At 46.8% G+C, this 10,799-nt stretch overlaps 1 protein-coding gene across 1 annotated transcript in view; it reads right to left on the bottom strand.

The window, feature by feature from the left end:
• Window positions 1-10,428, bottom strand: part of LOC144736627 (villin-1-like) — a 40,756-nt gene extending 30,328 nt beyond the window's left edge. Inside the window, exons 1-2 of the mRNA XM_078619191.1 lie at window positions 10,341-10,428; window positions 9,866-9,933 (exon numbers count right to left, since the gene is read on the bottom strand). The gene's annotated coding sequence lies outside the window, so the exon portion shown is untranslated. The remainder of the gene's footprint in view (window positions 1-9,865; window positions 9,934-10,340) is intronic.
• Between the last annotated feature and the right edge of the window lie 371 nt (window positions 10,429-10,799).

Genomic DNA, 10,799 nt, shown 5'->3' with positions numbered 1-10,799 from the left:
CGTAGTAATAGGTTTTTACCCTTTCAACTGGTTCAAAACTGACACCTTTATACAAGGCATCATGTTTGCAATAACCACAACACAAGCAGTCAAAATGCAAACAAAAAGAAACAACTCTGATGATGATAATGATATGCACTGTCCTTGAAGTTGATTGGTCCACACCCGAGACAACGCCAATGGAGACTAGGCTCTAAGAAAAGCTGTCTCGGGTGTGGACCAATCAACTTCAAGGACAGTGCATATCATTATCATCATCAGAGTTGTTTCTTTTTGTTTGCATTTTGACTGCTTGTGTTGTGGTTATTGCAAACAGGTGTCAGTTTTTGAACCAGTTGAAAGGGTAAAAACCTATTACTATATTTTGCCACTGGTAAAGGAGGTCTCATAGTGTGTATATCGTAGTTCAAGCCCTTTCCCAATCATCATCATCATCGATCCACTGCTGGATGAATGCTTCCCCAAGCCAACGCCGTCTCTCCGCGTTCCGCGATGTTAGTAACTCGCCTGTCACGATCAATCCTCAAAATCACGTGTCATCAAATCGTGAATGTGCCATCATTGCACCTCCGATTAGCGCGGCCGGCTACGGAGGCTGCGAATGAAGTTCAACGTAAAGTCACGTAGAAAGGAAATAATAAAATAATAAAAATAAAACATTATAGAATACAATTATGTTTTATTGGTATTATTTTATTATTTCACGTAGAAGGGAAATAATAAAATAATAAAAATAAAACATTATAGAATACAATTATGTTTTATTAGCATTATTTTATTATTTCACGTAGAAGGGAAATAATAAAATAATAAAAATAAAGCATTATAGAATACAATTATGTTTTATTGGTATTATTGTATTATTTCACGTAGAAGGTAAATAATAAAATAATAAAAATAAAACAGAATACAAGTATGTTTTATTATTATGTTTTTTATTATTTCCATTCTACGTGACTTTACCGAAAGAACCAAGAAGATAAAAAATGTAAGTCGGTGTGAGACGGAGGAATGTACACGTGTGCTGAATGTATCTTGCGCCGTGCAGAGCCAACCGCGCTAATCGGAGGTGCGGTGTATCTAGGTTTGTCGAACTTTTTTCGCACCGTACGCCGCCAACCCGTGCCAATCGGAGACGTCAGTTATCGCACTCGCAGGCCACCTTCATACCGATTGTGAAACAGCTCGTCGTCCGGTTTCAGCTGGATCGGGAGGGGAGCTGATGACCGGTTGTACTGCTTTTATTTACCCACGCAGGGGCGAACAGCACCGGCGTTACACCGGCGTGACTCGACAAAGGGCAATCAACCACGAGGGGCAATCAACCACAAGCGTCAATCTATTCGTGCGCGTAGATGGCAGCGATGTGGTTCAGGATCTCGATGTCAACGTGAAGGCACAGCAGCTGCTGCACGTAGCCAACCCTGAATGGATGAGTGGGTGAGTGAGTGGGTGAGTGGGTGAGTGGGTGAGTGAGTGGGTGAATGGGTGGGTGAGTGGGTGAGTGAGTGGGTGGGTGAGTGAGTGGATGAGTGGATGAGTGGGTGAGTGGGTGAGTGAGTGGGTGAATGGGTGGGTGAGTGGGTGAGTGAGTGGGTGGGTGAGTGAGTGGATGAGTGGGTGGGTGAGTGAGTGATTGAGTGGGTGAGTGAGTGAGTGGGTGAGTGACTGAGTAGGTGGGTGGGTGAGTGAGTGAGTGAGTGGGTGGGTGGGTGAGTGGGTGAGTGAGTGGGTGGGTGAGTGAGTGGGTGAGTGGGTGAGTGAGTGGGTGAGTGGGTGGGTGAGTGGGTGGGTGAGTGGGTGAGTGGGTGAGTGAGTGGGTGAGTGAGTGAGTGGGTGGGTGAGTGGGTGGGTGGGTGAGTGGGTGAGTGAGTGGGTGGGTGAGTGGGTGAGTGAGTGGGTGGGTGAGTGGGTGAGTGAGTGGGTGGGTGAGTGGGTGGGTGAGTGAGTGGGTGGGTGAGTGAGTGAGTGAGTGGGTGAGTGGGTGAGTGAGTGGGTGAGTGGGTGGGTGGGTGGGTGAGTGGGTGGGTGGGTGGGTGAGTGAGTGGGTGGGTGAGTGAGTGGGTGGGTGGGTGAGTGAGTGGGTGAGTGGGTGAGTGAGTGGGTGAGTGAGTGGGTGAGTGAGTGAGTGGGTAAGTATGATGTGTATATGTTGAACTTCTTTCACACCGCACTTAACCAAGAGTGAGTGGGTGAGTGAGTCAGTGGGTGAGTGAGTGGTGAGTGAGTGGGTGGGTGAGTGGGTCAGTGGATGAGTGAGTGAGTGGTTGAGTGAGTGAGTGGGTGAGTGAGTGAGTGGGTGAGTGAGTGAGTGAGTGAGTGGGTGAGTGAGTGAGTGGGTGGGTGAGTGAGTGGGTGAGTGGGTGAGTGAGTGGGTGAGTGAGTGGGTGAGTGAGTGAGTGGTTGAGTGAGTGAGTTGGTGAGTGAGTGGGTGAGTGAGTGGGTGAGTGAGTGGGTGAGTGAGTGGGTGAGTGTAATGTGTGTACGTGGCGATCGCTATCCACGTGTGCGCCACCGCTTATCTCGGACAACTCGGCCACACGAATGTGGAATGTCCACAATTTTGCTCAGGGCGACGGTGCAGTACAAATGGCAGCTGCTCAATGCTCGCTTTAAGGGCATTGACCTTTTGACACGACCCAACATGAATTCCCGCTGCCCCGGGGCAAATTGCTCACGACTGGTAGGTAGGCGCACACTCAGCGTGAGCAGCGGCAAATCCATTCGCGTCGACTTCCCTCGCTCTCCGCGGGTCTCGCTCTCTGCTTCCCTCGTTCTCCGCGGGCCTCGCTTTGTGCGATCTCGCGTTCGGCACGCGCCAGTTACGTGACGTGTTTGGCGACACGAGCACAGGAAGTGAACGTCCCACCAGCCAGATAAAACTAGTTTTTTTTTACGTATAACAGCCCTGCGGAACAGATGGGAACTTTTATTTTTTGGGCACGCACTTTAGCGTTTGAAAGTTTTTTTAAAAGTTGTTTTGGTACGCTGTGAATGGATACACGGTGTGTGTTCCTTCTTAATAACTACGCACGCCGAGGCGATGTGAATAATACATAACGACAACGGTGGTGGTGGTGGCGATGATGATGATGGTGACGATGATGATGGTGGTGGCTATGATGGTGGTGACGATGATGATGGTGGTGACGATGATGATGATGGTGGTGGCTATGATGATAGTGGTGGCTATGATGGTGGTGGTGATGATGATGGTGGTGACGATGGTGGTGGTGACGATGATGATGATGGTGGTGGTGGCGATAATGGTGGTGGTGACGATTATGGTGGTGGCGATGGTGGTGGTGACGATGATAATGATGGTGGTGGTGACGATAATGATGATGGTGGTGGTGGCGATGGTGGTGGTGGCGATAATGGTGGTGGCGAAGATGGTGGTGGTGGTGGTGACGATGATGATGGTAAGGATGATGCATTTCTCACTTTTGCATACAAGCAGCACACTCACTCGCACAAACATTCACGCACTCACTGCCACACCTATACAAAGACAAAGGTGCCCCGTATAGCCTCAACAGGAAGCCACTGTGAGCTTTGCACTTTTAAATCTAGATTTCAAAAAAACAACGAATGTCTTTAGAACTGCTTTTCGCGTGATATCTTCCTGCCCTTCCCACGCTCCTCCGATGAGCCCCGGGTGGTGACGTACGGTGCGAAAGAAGTTCAGAATAAGTTTTACTTTTTCTGGTAATAAAACAGCTGTGTTAGGATGTAAAAAAAAAACAGAATCCTTTTTTTTTCAAGGAATACTGTCTGCAACACATTCCTGCGGAGGGAGCTGGTAGGAACGTTGGGTTGCTCGGTCAATGGCCAGGGTCAACGGTGGCGTGGTGTATTCCGCAAATATGCCTGACTGTGAGGGCGGGCACAAGCCGGCGTGAGTAGGTTAAACGTTGAGTTTTATAAGGGCACCACGGGGTGACCAGCCCCCCCCCCGGCCCCTCCCCACCCAGCCCAACCCCTCCCACCCCCCCACCCAGCCCCACCTTCCCCACCGAGCCCTTCCCCACCCTCCCCACCCAGCCCCTCCCCACCCTCCCCACCCAGCCCCTCCCCACCCTCCCCATCCAGCTCCTCCCCACCCTCCCCTCCCCACCCAGCCCCATCCTCTCCACCCAGCCCCTCACCACCCTCCCCTCCCCACCCAGCCCCTCCCTCTCCACCCTCCCCTCCCCACCCAGCCCCTCCCTCCCCACCCAGCCCCTCCCTGCAGGACGGACACAATAATCCCCTGTGGGCTGGTGTAACCAGGAGGACCCTACCAGTAATAACCACACACACTACTTGTCGTGAATATGCAAACAAACACAAAAAACCACGCTCTGATAACATGATGATGCATTGTGTTTGAAACGGATTGGTCCACACCAGAGACAGCTTTCTTTAGAGCCCAGACTCAACTGGTGTTAGGCCAGAGGACGCCAAGAGGCATTAAGCAACAAAGAGAATGCCACTCTGGGGGTATTCAAATCTCGGGGTGAGCAGCTTGCAATGTTGTACATGCCCTGAGAGGAAATTTCGTTAGTGCCGTTCACCTTTTGGCGTCCTCTGGTCTAACACCGGCTGAGACTGGGCTCTAAAGAAAGCTGTCTCTGGTGTGGACCAATCAGTTTCTAAGACAATGACATCATGTTATCAGAGCATGTTTTTTGTCCATAATCAACGTTTTTGGGTTTAGATCGCGTTATTTATAAATGTGTGGTAACCCTCCACTACCCGACACGGCCAATCAGTAAAAAAGTGTCACGTTGACAAAAGACAAATAGTTCACTGCTTTAGCCCACCGGTGTGTTGAAGCGTGAAACCACAACATTTACAATTTTTGAGTAGCAAGACGTTTCGCTGGTAATTGCATCCAGCATCATCGGGCAATTCGCCAGAATGGTGAGGCTCTGCTCTGTCTCCCATTTTTATATAGAGCAGCAGCAGGGTGACGTCATCATTAATTAAAGTGACGTCATCATTAATTAATGTGACGTCATCATTAATTAATGATGACGTCACCCTGCTGCTTATATAGAGCAGCAGCAGGGTGACGTCATCATTAATTAATGATGACGTCACATTAATTATTGATGACGTCACCCTGATGCGTATATAGAGCAGCAGCAGGGTGACGTCACCATTAATTAATGATGACGTCACCCTGCTGCTGCTCTATATAAGCACTATATAAGCAGCAGGGTGACATCATCATTAATTAAAGATGACGTCACTCTACTGCTTATACAGAGCAGCAGCAGCAGGGTGACGTCACCATTAACTCATCAACTCATCAGGTGCAACGATTTGAGGCGGCTGGGGGGTGGGGTATTGTAATTATATACTAGATTAGTAATTAGGCAGTTGTTACGATGCGATTAGTAATCAGTTTTTTTGTGTCTGCATGTTCATCAAAGTGTGTGCGCTTAATGCAGACAGGAAAAACGGTTTCTGTTTGCTGTTTGAACGTCTTAACAGAACTGTTGTATTGCCATAAAGGGTGCAACTATTGTTATATTTGAATATTGATTTGAAGCTTTCGTGCTCTCTGGTTCTTTCGGTAAAGTCACGTGGTTAGGAATAAAATCAAACAAATCACGACGTTTCGGGCGCAACACAAGCGTCCGTCATCAGCTGGGACAACCACAGTTGCCCACTTAAGCAATTTTTAAGTTGAACATTCGGTACACACACATACAACAGACTGCTGGGGAAAGTGCTGTTAGCGAGCACCTATTAAGGACAGCACAGCGCACGTGGCGGTGCTGTGTCCACCAAATACCACCCCTCCCGACCGCCTTTGTCTCCCTCAGCGCCGATGTTTACGATCCGCACCGTGAACTGATTTTAGGCTGAGCCGACGTAGAGGACGCCCACTCTCGGCTCAAATATTCGCCACCGCGTGCTGTTGGTCGTGACTCGAACTCGGGTCCATAGCGCTAAGCGCTGCACCACCACTCCCCGTAAATACACCAAAGATAAAGATCCCCGTATAGCCTTGACAGACTGTAGGGTCAAGTGCTGTTAGCGAGCACCTATGAAGGCCGGCACGGAAACACGAGGGGTGGGTGGCCAACACCACGCCCGGCCGCCTTTGTCTCCCTAGCGGCGATGTTTACACATCACACCAGGTACTCATTTGAGGCTGAGTCGACCTAGGGGAGGCCCAGGACCGGTTCAAATAATCGTCACTGGGTGTTGGCCGTGAGTGGGAATCGAACCCGGGTCGCCGGGTTCATAGCGCAGCGCGCTAACCACTACACTACCGCTCCCCACCCCTCGTGTAGGCAAGCACCTACACGCACGTACACACACACACAGGTACAGCACACACACACACAGTGGGAGCCTGTTCTTGGAACATTTAACTCGGACTGAGCCAGAAATGTTCGCGAGAACAGGCTGGACCACATTGCTCGCCCCTTGTCATTCGCTCACCAAGCGGAATCGCATTAAAAACCACCCACACACCACCAACACCACACACACACACCACACACACACACCAACATACACTACTATACACTATTATACACTACACTATAAATTGCTATACACTACACTATACACTACACTATGCACTACACTATACACTACACTATACACTACTATACACTACACTATACACTATTATACACTACACTATACACTACTATACACTACACTATACACTACACTATACACTACTATACACTACACTATACACTATTATACACTACACTATACACTACACTATACACTATTATACACTACACTATACACTACACTATACACTACACTATACACTATTATACACTACGCTATACGCTACACTATACACTACTATACACTACACTATACACTACTATACACTACACTATACACTACAATATACACTACACTATACACTACACTATACACTACTATACACTACTATACACTACACTATACACTACTATACACTACACTATACACTACACTATACACTACTATACACTACACTATACACTACACACTACACTACTATACACTACACTATACACTACACTATACACTACACACTACACTACTATACACTAGACTATACACTATTATACGCTACACTATACACTACACTATACACTACACTATACACTACTATACACTACACTATACACTACACTATACACTACTATACACTACACTATACACTACACTATACACTACTATACACTACACTATACACTACACACTACACTATACACTACTATACACTACTATACACCACAATATACACTACTATACACCACAATATACACTACTATACACTACACTATACACTACACTATACACTACACTATACACTACACTATACACGACACTATACACTACTATACACTACACTATACACTACACTATACACTACACACTACACTATACACTACTATACACTACTATACACCACAATATACACTACTATACACCACAATATACACTACTATACACTATTGCATTTTCAATAAAAACTGCAGAAGAAAAATATTAAATAAATGTGGATATCTGCATAAAATTATATTATCAACACACTATCCTAAAAATACAGCACCATACTTTAACACTAAAGCAGTCACTGACTCGCAACAACTTGCAATCATAAGTGACAGAGTTAATTTCAGGTAAAATCAATGAAAATGGGGTATGCCGATAGCATAAAAATGAGATGTGTTAGAGAAAATCTGAGATCAGATTTGGAATCAGCACCCTGAAATTAGTCTAAAATAGCTGCAAAAGTCCAGGCCAGAAATGTTTTTGTTGTTGACCAGTGTATTACTCTGCCAAATATCATTTAGTATTTTGCCAGGTAAGGGCACCCCCCCCCCACTCTCTTTTTCATCGTCACCGTCGTCGTGTGGAAATTAATAAGCATCAGCCAGATTACTCGAAAACGCGTGACGTTGATTCTAAATGTGGAGGAGGGGGGAAATCGGAGGACCCGAAGAAAAATCCACGCGAACACGGGGAGAGAGAGAGACGCAAACTCCAAATATACAGCAGCAGGCGTCAGGGTCGGGATCGAACCCACGACCTCCTGTATACCTGGCGAGGTAGTTAACATTTCCTAGCCACCGTGATGATGATGAGAGAGAGAGAGACACGCAAACTCCAAATATACAGCAGGCGTCAGGGTCGGGATCCAAGCCACGACCTCCTGTATACCTGGCGAGGTAGTTAACATCTCATAGCCACCGTTTCATTTGTTGCAGCTACATACTGTTAACATTCCTTCCCTTTATTAATGCTTCCCCCTATCCCCTCCCTTTGATGCTGCTGGTCCTGCATAATGCACGGGCAAAACATGACTTTAAACCCCTCGCCAAACCTCCTACGCATTTCACAAGTAGTACTAGTCGCATGTCTGCATTTCCCATAAATATGCTAAAATTCCTCTTGATATGCAAATTATTTTGTCAAGGCGCTTTTCCTCCTCCCTCCCAGCTTAAATAGACGCTCCAAGCCCAGGACGTGTCATTCAGACTCCGTCTTTCCGACAGACCTGTTCTTCACCTGAGGACGGCTGCTTGCGTTGTGGCCGAAACGTCGTGAGAATTATGTTATCACGTTTTATTTTTATTATTTTTTTATTTCCATTCTACGTGACTTTACCGAAAGAACCAAGAAGAAGAAGCCACCGTTTCGCTTTCTCTATCGCTGCTGTGAGTTAGGCGAGATCCATCAACAGGAGCCGTGGTTGATCCACTTCTGGATTAAGGGCGTCACGCCAAAGTCGGCTGTCAACATTCCAGCGACCAAATTTTTTTTTAAAAATCATTTGGTGAGAAAAAAATACAGCCTGGTCAACTTGTAGACGGCTCGAGTTTGGTGTCTGCCGAGCCCCTCCACCCCCCCCCCGTGACCCCTAACTGGGTGTTTGTGGTGGGCAAAGAGCTTGACAGCTCATCGTGACTACATTATCAGTGTCGTAGTGACTACATTATCAGTGTCGTAGTGACTACATTATCAGTGACGTAGTAACTACATTATCAGTGGCGTAGTGACTACATTATCAGTGACGTAGTGACTACATTATCAGTGTCGTAGTGACTACATTATCAGTGACGTAGTGACTACATTATCAGTGACGTAGTAACTACATTATCAGTGGCGTAGTGACTACATTATCAGTGGCGTAGTGACTACATTATCAGTGACGTAGTAACTACATTATCAGTGGCGTAGTGACATTATCAGTGACGTAGTAACTACCCTATCAGTGACGTAGTAACTACCCTATCAGTGACGTAGTAACTACCTTATCAGTGACGTAGTAACTACATTATCAGTGACGTAGTAACTACATTATCAGTGACGTTGTAACTACATTAGTGACGTAGTAACTACATTATCAGTGACGTAGTGACTACGTCTTCATCAGTGACGTAGTTACCATTGTTAAGACAGAGCGAGCTTATTCAAGGGACGCCGCGCATCCATTCTGGAATCGCCGCTAAGCTCTGCTGCTTTGGCGTTGAGAATTGCTGGCGTAAGGCACTACCACTAGACCACAAAGCCGCCGGGTACGAGTTATCCACAGTAATCCTATCTTACAGGTGTCAATTGCTCCGCATCAACATCAGCCATACGAAAGACCGAGCGTTATTGCGACTGTATTGCCCCTAAATCACTCTCGTGCTAAGAACACATTTAATTTGGACGGGAAAAAAGCAGGTAAAAATAGTAATAAAATAACATAATAATAAATGAAAATAACTCATTGATTAATATTTTATTTTATTTTAAAAATTTTACCTACGTGACTTTACCGAAACAACCTAAGAGTACGAATCCTTGCAGTCACGAAAGCGTCTAATCCAGAAATAAAGAAACATCAGGTGCATCCACTCACCTGTGTTCGCTGATGTCAGCTTCTCACTCGGGAATACCTTTCTGGGACAGCCTTCGGAAGCGTTCCGGCTGAAATCAAGAACCAGCATCTGTAGTTAATACTGGGGGTGAATGAATCCGATTATCTATAAAGCTCTTAACAGGCGTTCACAGGTTCATCTTCTTGGTTCTTTCGGTAAAGTCACGTAGAAGGGAAATAATAAAATAATAAAAATAAAACAATAAAATAATTCTCACGACGTTTCGGCCACAACGCAAGAAGAACAGGTCTGTCGGAAAGACAGCGCCTTCAGACGCTGTCTTTCCGACAGACCTGTTCTTCACCTGAGGACGGCTGCTTGCGTTGTGGCCGAAACGTCGTGAGAATTATTTTATTATGTTTTATTTTTATTATTGTATTATTTCCCTTCTACGTGATGACTTTACCGAAAGAACCAAGAAGAGGCGTCCAAGCTTAAGCACAGGAGCGTTCTTACCTGGTCGGTGCACTGCTGCTGCGTCTCGTTCCTTGTTCAACCTCTCGCTCGAGACACTGTGGCTGAGCTCGGAGCTGAGTTATTTAAACTCAGCCCACACACACCCCCTCCCCTATCCCCCACCACCCCCCACGTGCGTGTGTGTGTGTAGTGTGCGCGTTGTGTGACAATGCCTGTGGGCATGGGAGTACACTCCGGGTAGCAACACTGTCGCACGAGCCGACAGGGGTGCCTGGGGATACGGGGGGAATTGAATTGTCACTTGGTCTGGTCCGGCTCTCTCGTGTCCGGCTCGTAGACCTCCTGAGAAGAAGCGTCCAGGCTTGCCCCATCAGCCGGTCGTCTTCGCCGGGGCAAAAACAATAAAGCCGGCAAATTCGTGGCTTGAGGTCTTGCTGCAACACCTTTGAGTCTGAACGCGTTCGAACTCGCTACGCTGCGCTAAGAACCACAACGAAC

Source organism: Lampetra planeri, chromosome 62 (genome assembly GCF_965212315.1).
Source record: "Lampetra planeri chromosome 62, kcLamPlan1.2.h2, whole genome shotgun sequence".
Classification (NCBI taxonomy): domain Eukaryota; kingdom Metazoa; phylum Chordata; class Hyperoartia; order Petromyzontiformes; family Petromyzontidae; genus Lampetra; species Lampetra planeri.
This window is presented reverse-complemented; position numbering and strand designations above follow the sequence as displayed.